The following is an 18,873-nucleotide window of genomic DNA, read 5'->3' as shown; positions in this document are numbered from 1 at the left end:
GGACATTCCTCGTTAAAGAGAGGTACCAGTTTAAATGTGCAGTGTTGTCATTTAGTGCATCCTCGTTTGCCAGCAAATAGACACACACCTCACAGGTCTAAAGTAGAACTAGATCTAGTTCCTCGAGGGAGGGGTGTGAGGCGCGCCAACCAGATCTAGTTCCTCGAGGGAGGGGAGGTGCGCCAGTGCCGTATATGACTGGGGGATTTTGTAATGTCAGAGCATGGTCAGAGAGGGGTTGTCATGGTCCCATATACTGATATACTAGGCACTGAACAAGTGCTAGTCTAAAGTAGTTATGTCTGTACATGGAGAATTTTTCTTTTTCATTAGTTAAAAGGTTTTCATTTGACCATTTCGCGAAATGCATCCACATTCATAATTACCATTGGCGTAGCAATGATAATGCATATCACAGCGTTTATGTTGGCAGACTGACTCAAAATGGCGGCAGCTGGCTGGGTCAATGGCCTGACTTTACTGTGACCACAGTGACTTGAGTAATTAAAAGCCATGATGGAAATATTTAGTCATTAATTAATTATTTAATATTGGTCATCATTTGCTTTTGTAATTCAGTTGTATTTATTACCAATGAGGTAGAAAAGAGTACTAGCTGACTCTGACAAATAGTACACCTCTATTGCGGATTATTTCGCCTCATAATTTGCTTTCTGTATGTAGCATATTGTGCCAGAAATGTGTGCTACACGCTGCATGCATAAACCTTAAAACTCGCAAATTAACACTCAATCCCGGCCCCCAACTCAACACAAAAGTTGGCAACCATGAGAGTTACCAAATAGCGAGGAAAAGGGGTAATTTTTTTACCAGTAGCGAGGACCGCGAAATTGGCAAAATAGGGGGTATTTAATTTGCACTGTCCGCGAAATATGGATAAAGGGGTACTTGGGAAAATCCGGTAATTTTATCATTCTTATGTCAATATTTAGTGTCATTGAAAAGGGGTTGTTTTTTCCCAAATTTTGCATGAAAAAGGGGGGTAAATTTGATGAAAAATCATTGCAAAGGGGGTCTTTGAAAGATTTGATAACTCCAGCTCTATTACTGATAAATGCTGGAGGTACACTTTTTGACCTCCAGGAACGACAAACAAAAATGGCAGATTTACAACAGCATTAATTACGCACAAGTCAATTTTGAGTCGATACTCTTTTGGGTCTGATCTCTTCGATTTTTACAGTTTGAATAGGTATCAATCCGTTTTTCATTTTATTTTCAATCCGTTCCACAGAGTCAAATATCTATCAATGACAATTATAGAAGCCTCAAGCACTGATAATGCGCAGTGATTACAGTGTACAACAAGGCAAGGGGATTGCATAGTATACGGGAATTAGGGCCAGCAAGACGTCCTTTCTGCAACAGCTGACAAATGTCTATAGGCAGCTATTACAGTCTACAGATAGGGCTTTCTTGCCCTAAAATGTCCGTCCGATATGTATACTACATGTTCAAAAGGGAAGTATTGAATTGTACATGTTTATGGTTTAGATTTGGATATCAAGTGGCAGTGCAAGGCATCCTGGGTTGTTACATTTTCAGCCCAAATCGTGGGTCAAATCATCGAAAAGTCTCCCACTTATTCTCTCAACCACTGGTTTCTATCAACAGGAAACTACAGAACTTTACAGGATATGCAGATTATGCTACAATGTTGAGAAATCGTCCAATTTTTTTTCTTAACCACTGGTTTCTATGGGACAGGAAATGTTCAAAAGTCGCAGGGAAAGTCGTCAAAAGGTCACCCAATTGGGCTACCAAATGCCATGTTTGGCAATCATGAAGGCATCACACTATGGTGGAAAGGCTAGCCATGTTTATCTCTATCATTTCCTATTTTCCTGTTAGCATCTTCCTGATCAACATTCATTGTGTTCTTTTGTTTTACTATTTTTCTTATATGCAATCTCTTCATACTCATGCCACTAGAAGCCAAACTTTCAATTCTCTTGTCATTCCAAAATGGAACATAAATCCTGGTAAGAGAACTTTTCACTACAGATCATGTTATGCTTGGAATAGACTCCCCCAAGACATCTGTGGAAACTTTGATTCTATGACCGTTCATACTTTTAAAAACTGTATTTCAAATTGTGATTTGACTTAATTCTTTGATTTATGAATTCCACACATTTATATAATTTTTTGTATTTTACTCCCTATTTGATTGTAAAACTTGTACAATGTTATTCTATTACTGTATAATGTAATTATTACTTGACCTGATGTACAATGTAAATACTGTAATTTAAGTAACTTTGGCTTCCATGCATTGCTTTTAATTGTTATCAACATCTTTTATTATATTGTGTGCTGTAAATTGTCACTCAGGGCCCCCTTGGAGATCAGTACCAGTTACTGAAGGGGCTACCCTGGTTAAAGAAAGAATAAATAAATAAATAAATAAATAAATAAATATTCCCGACTTAACCCTCCCCAAACAGTGTCAACTGCAGATGACACAAGTTTAAAAAATTCTTTAAATATTCACAAAATTCAGAATTGTACGTTTTCATGCGAAACTGCATTAAAATGAGCATGGTCCTCGTTTGAAGGCAAACATATGGGGGTGTGAGTATTTGTGTCAATCTGACCATGCTTCAACATAAAAAGTCCCAAGTTTTGAGATATTGTCTCACAATATCAAGAGCTATCTCAAGAACCACTGAACCAATACTAGGCTTGTTTGTACTCATTTTAATACATATTTAATGCTGCTTCCAAATATAGTCATGAAAATGAACAATTCTGAAATTTTTGAATATTGAAGAAAAATTGTACTGTCGTCTGCAGTTAACACCTGTGTGGAGAAGCTTTGCTCATAATTTGAGTCTGTCTAATAAGTTCTGCTCAGCCTATACCATATTTGCATTAGTATAGAATAGTACAGGCTGATTACGTTCATGAGAGCTACATTGTAGTCTGCAGAGAGATGCAAGTAAACTGTGATAGTAACATTAACGTGATGAATACTATGGCTATGTCATAGAAGGTTGCATAAATTTGTCTCTCTACCATCGCTATAGCAGTCTGCCTGCCTCAGTCAGTAGCCTAAAATTGATCACAAGTCTGGTGATGTGGTTAAATGTTGTGCTGTGATGAAAAATGTGCTATTCTATGTCAAACCTATGCCCCCTCCTTTACACAGAAAGCCATGAATGTGCACGATAGCTCACAACTGGAATTAAACCCTGCCCTGTGAAAGGCACTGAAATTTGTAGACCCTTTAAAATGGATTATTACCCTGCTCAAATTAACTGTAAATCGCAAATAATCAGCCATGTAAGCTCATGTAGTAATGTAAAGCGTGATATATATTCATTTTAATGTTTCTTGATTTCAACTGTTCTGAGCGTTTTGCAGTAGTGAACAATTACACATTTACGCCAATACGGAAAATACTTTTGTAGGCTTTAGATTTGTGGTTCTAAAATTATTAAACCACAAAAAGTGTGAAAATTACAATTTTCAGCTAAAATTTTTGGTAGATTTTGACAATTTTGGTTGACAGTGAGAAAAAGTTCAGCTATTTACTGAAAAAATCAGAGCCTTTTGAAAATATGACCATCCATACACCAATATTGGCCTAGAAAAAGAGGTCATTGATATATTAACAAAGGCCGAAAACGTAACCCATATGTTTGTGGCACATCCTCGGTATGGTCATTTGTACTGACCACCACCTGGAACATGGTTGCAACACAAGCACTGGCAAATGTAACGACATCAAACCAGCCCTTAGGCCGTATAAAATTAATGTTTTGGTTCTCGTCCAGAGGATTTTCATGAATTGATGAGGGAGGGAGGGTTTTTTTTTTTTTTTTTTTTTTCAATGTAAAATTAGCATTGTCAGTAGTTTTCGGTCTTCTCCAACAGTGCTCGAGGACTTTTTTTTTTTTTTTTCAAATTAGAGATTCTGAGGGATAAACCCCTAGAGTACCATAAAAAGACTTGGAAGTGATGCTTGTTCTCTAATAAACTTATTTATATGTATGAAGATTTCATAAATCATTCCAAAGTCTAAAAAAATTGAAAAATTCTAAAAAAAAAAAAAAAAAATCTGACAAATCCCAGAAATTGAGGAGGGAGGGGCGAGAACCAAAATATTAATTTTACACGGCCTTACTTGTACACGTGTGTACATGTATGTACACTCTGTGGGATTAGGCTAGTGTGCGCAATTCAACATTGCAATGGATGAAATATGCATTTATGTTGATCACTTCTAAACTCAGGGTGAAACAAAGTGAGCAGATTTCACCAAATCCAAAGAAACATGAGGGTTTTTGTTGCTGTAATTCAAGACATTGCAATTTCCATATTTTTCCCAACATGAATTTACATTCACCTTCCACAGGGGGTGTGCATAATAAGTACACCAGCAAACAAGATACAGATTATAATGTGGTTATTTTGTTACGCATATCAATGAGGTTTGTGGGTGACATGCATCACAGTAAATACTTCGTTTATTATTTATGAAGCATCAACATCAACAACAAAATGTCGTCTGTTATACTAGAATACAGTAAAGGCAGGGGTACTCCACAGGGAATATGGTTTAATTAAAGTCATAACTGTACATCGAGGAATCAAGTCTGTGTAATTGGAATGTTGCATACATTGCATGAGATTTTCAACGCAAAAAAATACATTTTTGGAAAGGACAAAATTAATCCGAAATGTAATACACAAGAATTCTGTCAAAATTTTGACATACCATACATTTAATGTAATACATAATAAAATACCACACCGTGATGTGCACCTGCCTCTGTGCAAAACTCTGCCAATAATTTGCTTGGCCCCTCCTTTTGGGGTGTTCCTTTACCCCTTCTATTTACCCCACAGCTGCTATAATGTGAAATTAATACTCTCCAGAGATCAATTTCGTTCAGCTTCCTGTATCTGTTACAGGACACTACCGATCAATTTCTGAAACAGAAAACACTGTTTGTATTACATCAGTGGCGTAGATTTCTTTTTGACATGGGGGATGGGGTTAGAATTTTTTCTTGAAGTACCGGTATAGTGAATCCAGCACTATTTGGCGACAAAATAAGCTTATCGCACAAAAACATTGTTACAAAAGTGTAAAACATTAATTTGTCACTTTTTATAGGTTAAAATGACCAAATATGAGATTAACTTGGTCAGAAACAAACATATAGGCATCAACATGGGGTGGGGTGGGGGGGGGGGGGAATAATTGTATGGATAATCCCCCCTACAAAAATATTGGGGGGGGAATTTATCTATGCCTATATAAGTACATGCATGTCCATGTTCTCTATGGGAGCTGACATATTGTGGATGACTGAATACGAAGAACAGGAGCGGACTCTGATACCTGCATGATGATCTAATATTTTCCGCTTGCTAGTATGTGAGGGGCGTTGCGGTTTGCAAATGGGGATAGTAAGCTCTCACACTGTGGCTTCGCTCGCTATTTGAGGGATGCAGTGGTTTGCGAATGGGGTTAGTTCTGGGATGACTGATTGTAAGACTTTATTTTGAATTTACTTTTTTAAAAAGCTAAAGACAACTATTGTTACTGTTAGCTGTACACTTTTTGCTTTTGGTTGCAATTTTACCACATTTCAGAAAGGTTTAGATGCTAATTTCATTTAGATCTATTCAATTGAATTTAGTTGCACAGGTGCTTGGAGTACACTTGAAAAATTATGTAGAGGTACTTATTAGTAAGGACTGTCAATGTCAGGATTTAAAAAAATTGATATACTGCCACTCAATATCGATAAAAATTGATAAATCGATTTTCCTCCCAATTTTACTCAAGTATCTTCTACATTCATCCATACATGATAACCATCTGCTATTAGTTCATCTTTCCGTTTGTTGCTGGCATGGAAAACCTTTATCCTTAGGACCGGCCCAGTAGTAGTATGATATCATCACATGATCTAGGACAATTGCTCAATTTTAGGGCTATTTCATTATAAATGACACGTTCACAAAAATGGCTTGTATCATATCTGGTTGATATAATTAGGGTGATAATGCAGTGTTATTAACTTAATTCTAAGTATGCCACAAACTACAAGCTACATGAGCATTTTTACAGAATTCTGTCTATTTTTTGTATAAAAAATTGCCAAAAGGTACATTTTAACCCAATTTTGGAGTCCCATTTCATTTTGCCCATGTATTCTGAATTAATTCTTTGAAAAATTAGGTACATTCTATGGCAATGTGCTTGTTGCAATGAAAATATGATATGTGTGGAACATCATGCAAGTTGAATGGTGAAAATTGGTGCAAAAATGTTAAAATTCCGTAGATTCTTGCAAAATTGGCATTTTATGTTAAATAAAAAAATGAGTGTCCTCTCCAATTCATGCCTCCATTTTGTTAACATTAAAGAGGAAATATAAACCCTTACCCTACCTGTATAATCTGTGTTATATTACCAATTGATGGGACAGGGCACTGATTGAGGAATTCATTTATTTTACATACAGTAGACCACTTGTTCTTGATACCACAGTTCCGCGTTAAAAATTTGTCCTCTCCAGAACTGAAGTTAATTACTAATTGTTGAAATAAGAAGGATTATATCATAGAATGTGAAATTTGTAGAGGAAGAGTGGTCTTCCTTCTACCAAGGTGGCACATGATTTGGTATTTGTTGCATTTTGCAAGCCTGTATCCACGATTCTGTTTGCAATTTAACAAATGTCCTCTCCAGCACAATTATGTCATTTCCATGAATTGGTAAACAAACTAAAAATAAAAATTTCAAAGAGCCAAACCCACAAGAAATTTTTGCATTTTATTGCAAATTATGCTTACAAACCACTTTAGTGTTCAAATTATTGTCCAGTTGTTGAGAACACATATATGATATTATTCTGCATTGAACTTCGGTTAGCTAAAAATTGCAATATTCCTAATTTAACCAGAATATTAACCCTGTTTGTAGTGGATTTTAAATGCTGGGGATCTTTTATGCAATAATATTGATGCAATAATATTGATGCAGCTATTTCTAAAGTTAAAGTATGCTTTATTATGTGTTAAAAAATGTGTCCTATCCAGAACAAATGACACAGGAGGGGTCTTTTATTTTAGGTTTTCCATGACTAGTACAACAGATTGACGCAGAATACTCACTTATGCATCAGTGTAGCTATTGGGCAGGACAAAATGACTATTTCATGAATTTTTCATGTGAAGATAAAGTTTATCCTTAAAATATGTAGTAATTTTGCACCATTTATCTGGATTAGTATCAATTTACTAATTGTTTTATATTGAAACTGGCATATTTAAGACACTGAAGTGTAAAGGAACATACAACAATTATTACAGACTAAATATGAATAAGTATGAACCCAATGTTGGTTACATATACTCTTTCAAAGTTGTGTATTAAATTGTTTAAAAAATGTCCCTCCAGACGGCAGCTATGTTTTACACAGCAAAATTCAATTTAACTTTTTAATGGTTCCTGAGGGTTTGACGCTCTAATATTTTGAGAATTATTGACACACCATCTGAACTTTGAAATGATAATGAATTTGCATGAAATAAATGAGTTTGAATTTTGACCCCTTTTGGGACTCAATGTTGTCATTTATAATGAAATAGCCCTTTAGTCCTTTTTTCCAGATTTTTCAATACTTTTTTCATCGCCTTTCTTCAGAAAGTGATCTCCACAATATCGATATCATTGGATGATTATTATTGATATATTGACAGTCCTTACTTATTAGGGGAGGGGTGCTAATTAGGTTGAATACCATACACAGTTTATAGACAGCTCTCAAAGTTTTGCAAAATCAGAAAATCAACACTGTCATTTTCCTCCTTTTGCCAATATTTTTCTTTTGAAAAAAAACCCAATGACAATTCTAATGACTATCCTTCACAGCTCTTCACCTTAAATCCATTTTTCAAACCTGATATTTTGGCATCATCAAAATATGTCCCAACTTCAGTCAAATTTGCTTGTGTTTGTCAGGTCAACTAACAATTTTAACATATCATCATAATTCTCAATGAAGTCTCCCACAAACCAGGGAAGTGCCACTTAGGACTTCAACTACAGTACATGTATTAGTGTAAATTTGAACATATGTAGTTTTTAAATTTGAGTTCATTGCTAGAAACCTTTTTTTTTATGTCAGATTTTGAAAATAATTATTTCTCTGTGTTGCTAAACACATGAATGCTTATGAATATAATATGAGTCAGGCAAATCACTGTCAAATGCTGCACATTTTATGATCATAGAAACCAAAACTAAATGAGCATGAATCACAAATATAAATGCTGAAAATAAAATTAACAAATTGATTTCACCTTTTAAACTTTAACTAATTTTGGCTACACTGTAAAACCTAGCAACACAGTGGTTTCACCTCCACTTCCACATTTGAAATTGTCAATATCTCAAAGCTTCATGTGGATTTTCTGAAAACTAACACCAAAATTATATCAATAGATAGATTTATTGGGAATCTTCACTTTTACAACAGTGGCACTCATCTGTACCCGATGGTGCGTCCACATCAATATTACAGTACATAAAAAATCAAAATCAACACCTCGCAGGGGTATGAACTATCTCCAGTTTACAACAGCTTGCTGAAATCAGTGAAACTAACTGGCAACTCTAGTAGAAGATCTTCTAGAAACACTGATTTCAGCAACATCTCACACACCATCACCCACTGAGGAAGGAACCAGTTGGTTCTGAAATATTTGGGAAAATAACCTGGTGAGTGCAGTTGAAAGTTTTAATCTTTTTACTTCTAGTACATAAAAAGTTTAAACATATAAAAGATAATAACCATCACAAACTAAATGGAAGTACCGTACAAAGTCTCCATCAAAAACATAAGAAATATATTTACAGATATTAAATAAAACATGTCATATTTATGTACATTTAGGCCATTCATGAATAAGTGTCAACTTCATAGAGATTACTTGCTTGAGTTAATTATTTCTGTTCTTAATTTCCAAGCACACTTGATATAACTTTTACTGAATTTATCAAAAATGTACAATGTAACCTAACGTTCTATCAATAATATATATTTCCATCATTAGAAAATATTTAACATCGTAATTATCATTACCGTACTTTGAAAGTAGAACCATTGCCAGAAAGAAGAAAAGTTGTTCGTGCTCAGTTCATTTTTAAGTTTATTATATTCTTTGTTTCTTATGTGATTTAATTTCTGACATGTGAAGAGGATATGATTGGTACTTTCAAGATCGATTTGATGAAAATGAGACCTTGTTGTATTAAAGATACACTGAACAGTTTTAAAAATAAATTATTGCAAAACTAAAAACTATTCAAAGATACTAACTATTGTCCATGCCAGAGAGATGCAGGCAATATGACAAAATCTGGGAACATGAAGGTTGGCCAAATCGGTTCATACTTTGTAAGATTGATGTACTGGATGACATATTTTCACATGCCAGACTAGACCCACCTGACCCCCCTGGGTAGGGAGATATGGGTACCCCCTAATTTGGGGCTTTTGACACACGAAAATTGCTGTGACAACAGTGGAAAAATGGCAAAGTTTATGAAGTTATTTTTCTATCAGCAACTTCTCGATTGGATTTTATTTTGAAATATTTGTCAAGAGCATAGTTTATTTGTAATATAGAACTTGAAATTGCAATGATTGGGGTCTTGGGTTTTCAGGAGGGGGTCATCAATGTTACCCCTCTTTAGCATTTTTAAAAAATTTAAAAAAAGGGCAGTTTTTAAAGCCCTTTTATAAAAATATACATCTTAAATATTGATTTTTTTTTTTTTCTACATTTTGAGGCTATATTTGTCTACTCCAAACAATAAATGGTAGATTTGGGCGGTGTAACAAATTTGCATAAAATTGGTGTTTCTAGACAGTATTTTCGCCTAATAAATTTCTTGAAAATGATATTGTGAGTATAAACATTGGAGGAAACTGAATGTGACAATTCTATTTTAAGTCTTAAAATGCCTAAAATGTTTTCATATGGTGACATTGTTTTAGAATTTTCTATACAGAATCAGGTCAAGTCTGCAGAAGTGTTTCTAAACACAAAATAATTCATATTTAGCTATCCGAGTAAAACATAAAACAGAAATACTGAATACAAGACTACCTTGTAAAAGTGTGATAAACCATGATGAACAAAATATCAATATAAATGTAGGTCCATTATGTAGGCCTATTGTGTCTGCATTTTTTAAATGATATCATATATATTGTTTTTATATATTAATAAAAATTATGCCTAAAAGCCCTCAATGTTATGAGTAAGAAATTGCACATTGAAAATGGAGGGGGAGGTTGTTCAGTTCCCCAAATGAATTAGGAGTGTAAGGTGGGTGAAATCAGTCATTTCGGGAAATTACTGATTTCCCCGAATCACCAACAAAAGTGGGAGACCGTGGCCCCCTGCCCCCCCTTGCGCACGCCACTGGAACTAGGATATTAGTTGGCTACTAGCTAATAACTAACATAAATCACAAGGAGTTTTATAAAGGAGTAAGTTAATCAGTACAAATAAATTGGATCACAGTTTACATTCACAAATAATTATTCTAGAAACACTATGCTGCAAGTGCCCAAGAATCGTAGCCATAAGATGTGGCTCCAGTAGGCCTAGCTAAATTATGATCTTCAATTTCATGCTATACTGCATGCTTGAACTGCAACTGCCTTATAAATACTGAAGTATTCACTAAATCAAACCAGGATTTTTATTCAATTGTTGTTATTTTTAATTGATACCAATGAATGCGGACCCGGGAAGAAACATGGTACATCTCTTGTTAGTTAAACCCGTTATTCTCTGCATTTCTGCTAGCGCCTATCATACTATTGCCGGTACTTTACATAGTCGGGTTCATTAAGGCCAAGTAAAATAAAAAACATGTTTCACGTCCGAATTTTTGAAAAAGTGACAGATTTCCATTTGAGATACCCAAATATTGCGAGTATCCTGCTTTATCCTGCTATATTATCTATAGGCTGATTGTGATATTTTAAAACAAAGTAAATAAGGGCACATCCACCCTAGGGTGTGACAATTTGTAGATGGCTTAGAGGAATGTAACTTTACACTTTCAACTCCAAACAAGATCTTCAGATGTCAAGTCAACTTGAAAATAATGTTGACACTTGTTGCTGAAGCAAATGAACCTCACAATCTACATAAGAATATTTTTCTTATGATACTATTCTTGCATACATGCTCATTTGATTTTAGTATACGTGCAACATGGCATTATGCATGAAAGACACACGATATATTTCAGCTTTTTGATGGTTTAATCAAATGTTCTTTAATAGTCTTCAGTATTTGATTAAAATACAATAATTTTGTTTTACTCATTTTGGAGGGAATAAGATATAGAAATATCTCCATTTTAAAGTTTAGTATTTTTCCATTTATTATCAGCTAGGTAAGTTTAGTCAACTTTATAATGAAGAAATGCCTTAAAAGACACATGCTTCTTTAACGGAGATTTTCAGTTTCGTGTATAGAAACACTGAATTAAACCAAGCAACACTGTCCAAAGATAATCTGATTTGTTTCCCACAGTCTAGGCTTACAGCGTAAGGTTGGTTCATTTGGAGGAAGATGAAAACAAAACAAAATTTGGATGCATATTCTATATGCTTGTGAATTAAGGGCTGGGGTATGAACGTTTGGACAGTATTTATTGTGGGACATTAGAGCACATCAGACATATCAATTGCATTCTGAATACGAAGAATGTCATTCTGATATCAAATAATTTTGATTTTTGAAATTCGCAATTTAATACACATTTTATGGCAAATGATTAAAATTGATATTTTTGATATTTAACAGTACTTGAAGTAAACTTTATAAATCTGATGATTTATACTTAAAGTGTATGTAGGTGGGATGAAAAGCCGACGATCAATTGAAAATTTTGACCTTTTCAGATTGAAGATATGGATTTTTTCCCCAAAACACCAAAAAAAATTAGGTCTTTTTGGAAAAAAATCCATATCTTCAATACGAAAGGTCAAAATTTTCAATTGACCGTCGGCTTTTCCTCCATGCTACATACACTTTCAGAATATGTCATTAGATTTATATAATTTACTTCGAGGACTGTTATATATCAAAAATTTGAAAAATATCAAATTTGTATAATTTGTCATAAAATTTTTATTATATTGTGATTTTCAAAAATGAAAATTATTTGATATCAGAAAGACATGCTTCAGTATTCAGAATGCAATTCGATAGGTCTGAGGTGCTCTCATGTCCCACAAAAATACTGTCGAAACGCAATAAACGCCATTTTAGATCCCTTAATTTAATGAAAATTTTAAAGAAGTTCTGAGGGAGGACAAATGATAGGGGTTGCTTGAACTATTATTTGTTAACTATAATGTTCACTAGAATGTATGAGGTATAATGAGGTAATACTTTTTGTATTACAATTATATTGTATATTACAATCGTTCAAAACAAAGCAAATAAGGGCATGGTATACGTTGTGACAATTTGAGAAGGCTCTGATCGTTATGAAAATTTCCAAAAGCAGTGTGAAAAAAATGGATCTTATTGTAGTGATTCCTCAAAGCAATGTAAACATTGCACTTTCAGTTCCATACAATTTCTTATGTGTAAGCTTGAATATCATTTTGACACTTGCCTGTCCTCAGCTAGTACAATTAGGCGTTGAAAAGAACGGTAAGATGCAAAGTGTTATCATGATTATGCACTAATAAACAACTGAATTGCTAGGTCTATAATAACTCATATTTATATGTTAATGCTAAATAATGTTGTATGATCATGATTTAAATCCCAAGGAGTGCTGCTTACCAAATAATTGTTGATTTATTACTTTTGTTTGAATCTGTTCATAAGCGGTTTGTTCAATCAAACTGTTCTTTAAAAACCTTAAAATTCCTGAGTGTTTGACCAAGTATTTTAGGTTTTTCTCATTTTAGGTCGAATAAAATCTAGAAACACTTAAATCTTAGTAACATTTTGCTTTTGTTATCTATGTTATTAAAGTTTAAAACCTTACTCAACTTAATAACCAGCTCTAAATAAAGTATGTAGTTGAAATAATCACGTATTGCATTAATATTACAATATTTTCAGCTTTGTAATATTGGTTAAATACCATATAGAAACACTGTATTTTCTGAAAAATGCAACACCGCCCCAAGATATTCTAATTTGTTTCCCACAGCCACATGTTGGGTCACTCTAATGACACACAAAAAAATTCAAAATTTTGATGTATATTTTTTATATTTGCATTTGAATTCATCGACTAAAATTTCAATTTTTTAAGACATTTTGAGGGGGGTATGTTTAGACACCCCCCAGAGCCAAATGATAGGGGTTGGTTGAATGTAAATTGTTCCCTGTAATGCCCGGGGTAGCTGTTTCCTACACATACTTAATTTACCTAAATAACTTCAACCACTTGTGAAAAAATGAGAATACAAAATTGTCCTAAATTCAGGAAAAATTCATCAATTTTTAAGGGGATAGATTGTACCAAAACAAATAAGGGCTATAAACCCTTAACAAGAGGGGTCAGAATCCTGAAAAAGTTTCAGTGAGAATGTTTCATCAAACACCCCTACTACACCAAATATGGGCAATTTCGGTCAACCTTGATGTTCCTGCCACTGCCTGCTTTTCTCCGGCACGATCAATTAAAGTCTCCATTAAAAAGTAAGCAAAACTTTTTAAAATTCTGTGAAATGTTTGAATGTCTGTGTAGAGTTCATTTTATTGTTGTTGTTAAAAGCCATGTACATTTTACACAAGTTCAGTAAACAGCCCAACAGCAACTTGGAAATGCAAACTACAAAGAGTATTATAATATTATAGACAACACACTGTCACTGGTTTCTGTTCAATGGTTTTGGTGCCACACTCAGTTCAAATCTGATGATGAGATCACTGAAATAAGGCAAAAAATGCACATATTAAAGGTTGTGAATGCTATAAAATCCAATGCAAAATGCATTTTCCCTCACTCTGTGAAATCATCTAACTGTGACATGCCACCCTAGGTCAGCTCTATTTTTATAGCATTTATGGTAAAAAAAAATATATGGTACGGTGCACTGTTATTGCAACCTAATTTTAAAGGTTTCACACACCTCTTCGTAATCTAGCGGATAGGGTGCTTTTAGGCCCATGAAAGTCAATTCCGAGTTTATCATCACTTTTTTTTCCAGGTTGGTGAGGTGACTTTTTCATTTTTCATTATTTCTTCAGATTTCATTATTGACCTAAAATGCGTGTTGATTTAAAGCCAAACTCATTTGTAAACATGTTTTTTATACGGGTAGGGACTACAAAGGTTCTAAAGAAAAGAGCCTGGTTTTGCTTCCAAGCTATGAATTTTTGTGTTACAAACAAAAATATATGTTTCCAGTTGCTAAAACTGGTGAAAATACTGATACATGTACTTTGAAAATAATGAATTATTTTGGCATTTTTGAAAAAAATATTTTTGGTTTCTAAAAAGTGACGCGGGCGGGGACGATAAACTTGTAATCGACTTTCACGCGCCTTATAGTCCGGGATCAATTACAGGAGTTACATCTTCAGCAAATAATTAAAGGAGTATTTCGTGATCCTAGCATCCTCTTTTTATGATATTTTTCAGTAGATATCCACGAAAAAAGCTTATTCCCAAAATTTCAGTTGCTTCCGATTTTGCGTTTGCGAGTTATGCATGATTATGTGTATTACACTGCTCCATAAGCCACTGTTGTAATTTCGTTCTGGTATACGAAATTCAAATTTGACGATATTTTTGCTAAACGAATTAATCTGCAAGAAAGTTTTGGTACATAAACATTATGTAGCCAGAGGTTTCCAGTGGTATAAAAATTTTAACTTTTTTTGAGAAAAGTGGGGGGATGAGATCATGAGGCTGTGGATCACAAAATGCCCTTTTAATTGCTAGTAATTAAGGCAAAACTCTAGATGGGAAGAGTTAAAATATTGGTTGAAAGTTGAAATGAAATGGCATTAATTGCACTAAGTATAATGCACAATATTGTATTTCACCCTAATTTATGTTGGTAACAAGCAAAATATTAACCTTTACACTGAGTTTATTTTGACTGCCAAATGCACACACACAACAATGGTTGCCATTAGAATACAATGGATTTGAAGTTGAGTTTGCACATGGTCTGTGTGACACTACTGACACAGCAAAATTGAACAAAGACTTCATCAAGGCCCAGCCTGTTAGTATTGATTCATGTTTGATCACCCATATTAAATAAGTCACCAATACAAAAGGGGTATTCCCAATTATAGGCAGCCAAGTCGAGTAAAATGGTTGTTTTGACTGGAGATGAGATTATGATCATTATTATGCTGTGCAACTTTATCCACAGGGGGGTGGTCCAGGTCCTCCCCAATGGTATAGACAGGACTTTTCCAGACTTTTCCAGGGGGAATGGGGTAAGGGAGAAAGGGGAGCAATAACTTTATTGAAATTGATCAAACATACCGGTAGGCTAAAAAGCAGGGTAAAAATTTTGTTTTGCAGTGCGAGAATCAATCTTTATTCGAGAATCAATCTTGATTCATGCAGCATAAATTTGCGGGAATCATTTGATTCTTGCAAATCAACTTCTATATAAATTACAAAAGTTGGCGAGAATCAACTACATGTAGGATTCACGCAAATCTGTTTATGAGAATCTTTGGGAGAATTGATTCTCGCAGAAATTCTGACCCTGAAAAGAACCAAAAAGCCCCAAAATCTTCAGGATGACCAGCAACCCATGGGGAGAAAAAGCAATAGGCCTATTTCACACAGGGAGGGGAAACTTTCTCCCCTTGCTCTATGCCACTGTCCCCTCCAAAAAAAGGAAGGGATCCACAATTTCCAACATATGTCCCTGTGTTGCATTCTTCCTGAGACTTCATCATTTTGTTATGCCTTACCTATAGGTGGGTTGATGTATGCATGGTGTTGGGGTGTGGGGACTGGGGGATAAATCCTGATTCCTGATCATGGCTGGTGTGGGGTAATCCATTGTATTTTGTCTGGTAGTCTGGGGGATATGTGTGTACCCTGGTTTTTAACATCTCGAGGACACACACTTGCAAGCCTACATCCAGACCAGAGTAAGCAAAAAACTTGCAACAGATACATGTGTCTTGTTAGATGGTCTAATCCTTGATTGCCGGAGTCAGCCCTCGAATTAAGGATCTGAAGGGGCACAGCAACTTTTTTAGGGCAAGTTGATAATTGCCTTGAATTTTCACTGAAAAGGCAAGGCAGCACAGCAGTTTGTAATATTTCAAGAGGGCATTATGGCAACTGTTGAAAATTTGAGATGGGCACCAAGGCAATTTCTCAAAATTGAAGAAAAACACACACAAACATAGATATGATTTTATAATGAAGGGGCAGGGCTGGGGCACCGACAGCAACTTCATTAGAGGGCACGGCAAGTGACTGCCTTGGGTAAAGGACATATTTTGAGGGCATTACGGCAGTGGGGTTGGGCACCCACGGCAAAATGCCATGGGTGCCATGGGTTAATTCGAGGGCTGGCCAGAGTTAGTCTTTCATGGCTTTGTGCGTGTGCTTACAAGTGCAATTTATATGACAAGAACTTGGTAACTGGTATGAGATGGTGCGAGCCAAGCGCTGAGCCAAGAGGTTTTACCAAGGACCTATTGGTATATCGCCAGAAGGAGTCAGTCACTTTAGAAAATCAAACACATAAATTATTTTCAACATACTCCCCTCCTACATTAAAACACTTTTAGTTTTCAGCAAGGGTCTTCAGCGGTCTGCCGATTTGGCACTATTTACATGTACAGCATAAACACAGCAGTGGGGCTCTGATTGGCTAATTGAATAACGTTATCACCAGATTGGCACCTCATTCTCCAATCAAGCTGCACAGAAGCGCACGGCCTATTTTCTTTATATGCGATAATCAGGTAGTGCAGTAAGACACCGCTGAAGGACCTTACAAAATACTATAGTCAAGTCATAGACCTTTTATGGTCCAATGACATCATCTCAAGGAAAATCGACACCAAGCTTCTTCCTCAACTGCAGGAAGAGGTACATGTAGTACCAAGATGCCAAATATTCAATAGTGAAGGAGCTGTCGCCCGTCGACCAATTAAACTCCACATTGCTGGTTGCTGCCACTGCCTAGTGAACTGGTGGACTGAAGCATTCCTAGTGGAAGAGCATCCCCTTCCGCCATATCTCCAACTTTCAACTTTTTCAAGCCGTAATAAACACAACTTCAAATACCAACAACCAAGTTCAAATGTAGTCACACCTTTTATCCACGGACACCCAGTCTGAATCTGGAACAGACTTCCGTCAGTTGCAGTTAACCGGTCGGCAGCACTCCCAGTTCTTAGGGAGATGCGTCCACCACCCAGCATCATAGCAGCACAGCATCCACACCAGCCTGGGTGACCAGCACGTTTTCCTGTGTACCTGTTTGATGGCACCCATCTCCTGAGTTTCGATTTTCAGCACCTTGAGTTGACACTGCACCGGTCCGGCCGAGAGATCATTGGCAAATTTCCCCCTATTTTTGCCTTAGTCCTGTCCACCAGGCCTAGGGTACACGTACATGTAAAATACAACTTATTCACAAAAATACCACTTAACGGTCTACCATTCCTAGTTCCTATGAAGATAAGGCCAAGTAAAATAAAAAACATGTTTCACGTTTCATGTTTCACATAGGCCTATATATATTAGAGCTGTTTTAGCATGTTTAGTGTATACAATAATGCCTGGAAAAAGGAGGAGGCCTCTTTTTATTTGTTGTTCTGAGAGATAGGCCCCTCTAACTATCACAAAACCTTATAAACATGTTTCTTGTATAATTATTATCAAGGCTATAGAGAGCATCTCTACTTCTTAGACATATTTTAATTGAATTTCAAAAAATAAACATAAAATTGAAGAAACCTCAAAAAATGAAGCGGGAGGGGATGTGAAACATGTTTATCTTTTTATTTGGCCTAAGACTTATATTTTATAAATAAAAGTAACATATTTGGTGCAGGTGTGTAAATTTTGAGCTTTTTGTCACAAAGACACTTGACTTGCATAAATACTGTGTTACTGTTATTGAGATTTCCAATTACAAATTAAGCGTACTGCTACCCGTCCAGCGTGTATTATTTTGCACAAGGTCCAATGCACACGCTTGACGTCGCGCACGTATACGCGATGGTTAACGCTGTCAAAGGAACCTTGGAAAACATAGTCATCTCCAGTCATCCGAGGCTCCGACCCACCTTAAAATTTTAGGCTGAATTTTAGGCATTTCTTTACTTTAGGGGTTTTTATTCTTACATGTTATAGCTGCCTTGTGGAAGTACAGTGTTATATCCCTAACCCTAACCCGCCCAGAAGGCAGATATTACATGTAAACATAAAAACCTAAGGCCTAAAGGAAAGGAATGCCGAATTTTAAACTTGAAATAAATTTGAAAGCTTACCTCAGATAATTTTCTAATTCCAATATGATCCGATTCTTCTTCCTCCACAACTCGCCCTGCTGCATGAGTCTGGTCCGGATTACTATTCGCCCGGATCCGGGGGGGCCCTGGACTCTTTCCGGGTCGGTGGCTCCGGGACTTGTTCAATATCCATTTCCACTGATTTAGCCGGTGACCCACTCCTGGGTTGATAATTTGACTGCGTTTATCCAGATAGCTGTTCCGTTTTTCCTCCTCTTCTTCTAAATCCTTACTGTTTCGTTTCGGCACATTTTTTCTTCGATTTGATCATCGTGAGTTGCTCATTGATACAATGAATAACAAATTGGAATGCAT

The 18,873-nt window shown here is 35.6% G+C and overlaps 1 protein-coding gene across 1 annotated transcript in view; it reads right to left on the bottom strand.

Moving 5' to 3' along the window:
- The window catches only part of LOC140156479 (uncharacterized), a 90,699-nt gene extending 72,110 nt beyond the window's left edge, over positions 1–18,589 (bottom strand). The window contains 1 exon segment of the mRNA XM_072179422.1: positions 18,538–18,589. The gene's annotated coding sequence lies outside the window, so the exon portion shown is untranslated.
- Positions 18,590–18,873: the final 284 nt, after the last annotated feature.

This window comes from Amphiura filiformis, chromosome 7, assembly GCF_039555335.1.
Source record: "Amphiura filiformis chromosome 7, Afil_fr2py, whole genome shotgun sequence".
Taxonomy (NCBI): domain Eukaryota; kingdom Metazoa; phylum Echinodermata; class Ophiuroidea; order Amphilepidida; family Amphiuridae; genus Amphiura; species Amphiura filiformis.
This window is presented reverse-complemented; position numbering and strand designations above follow the sequence as displayed.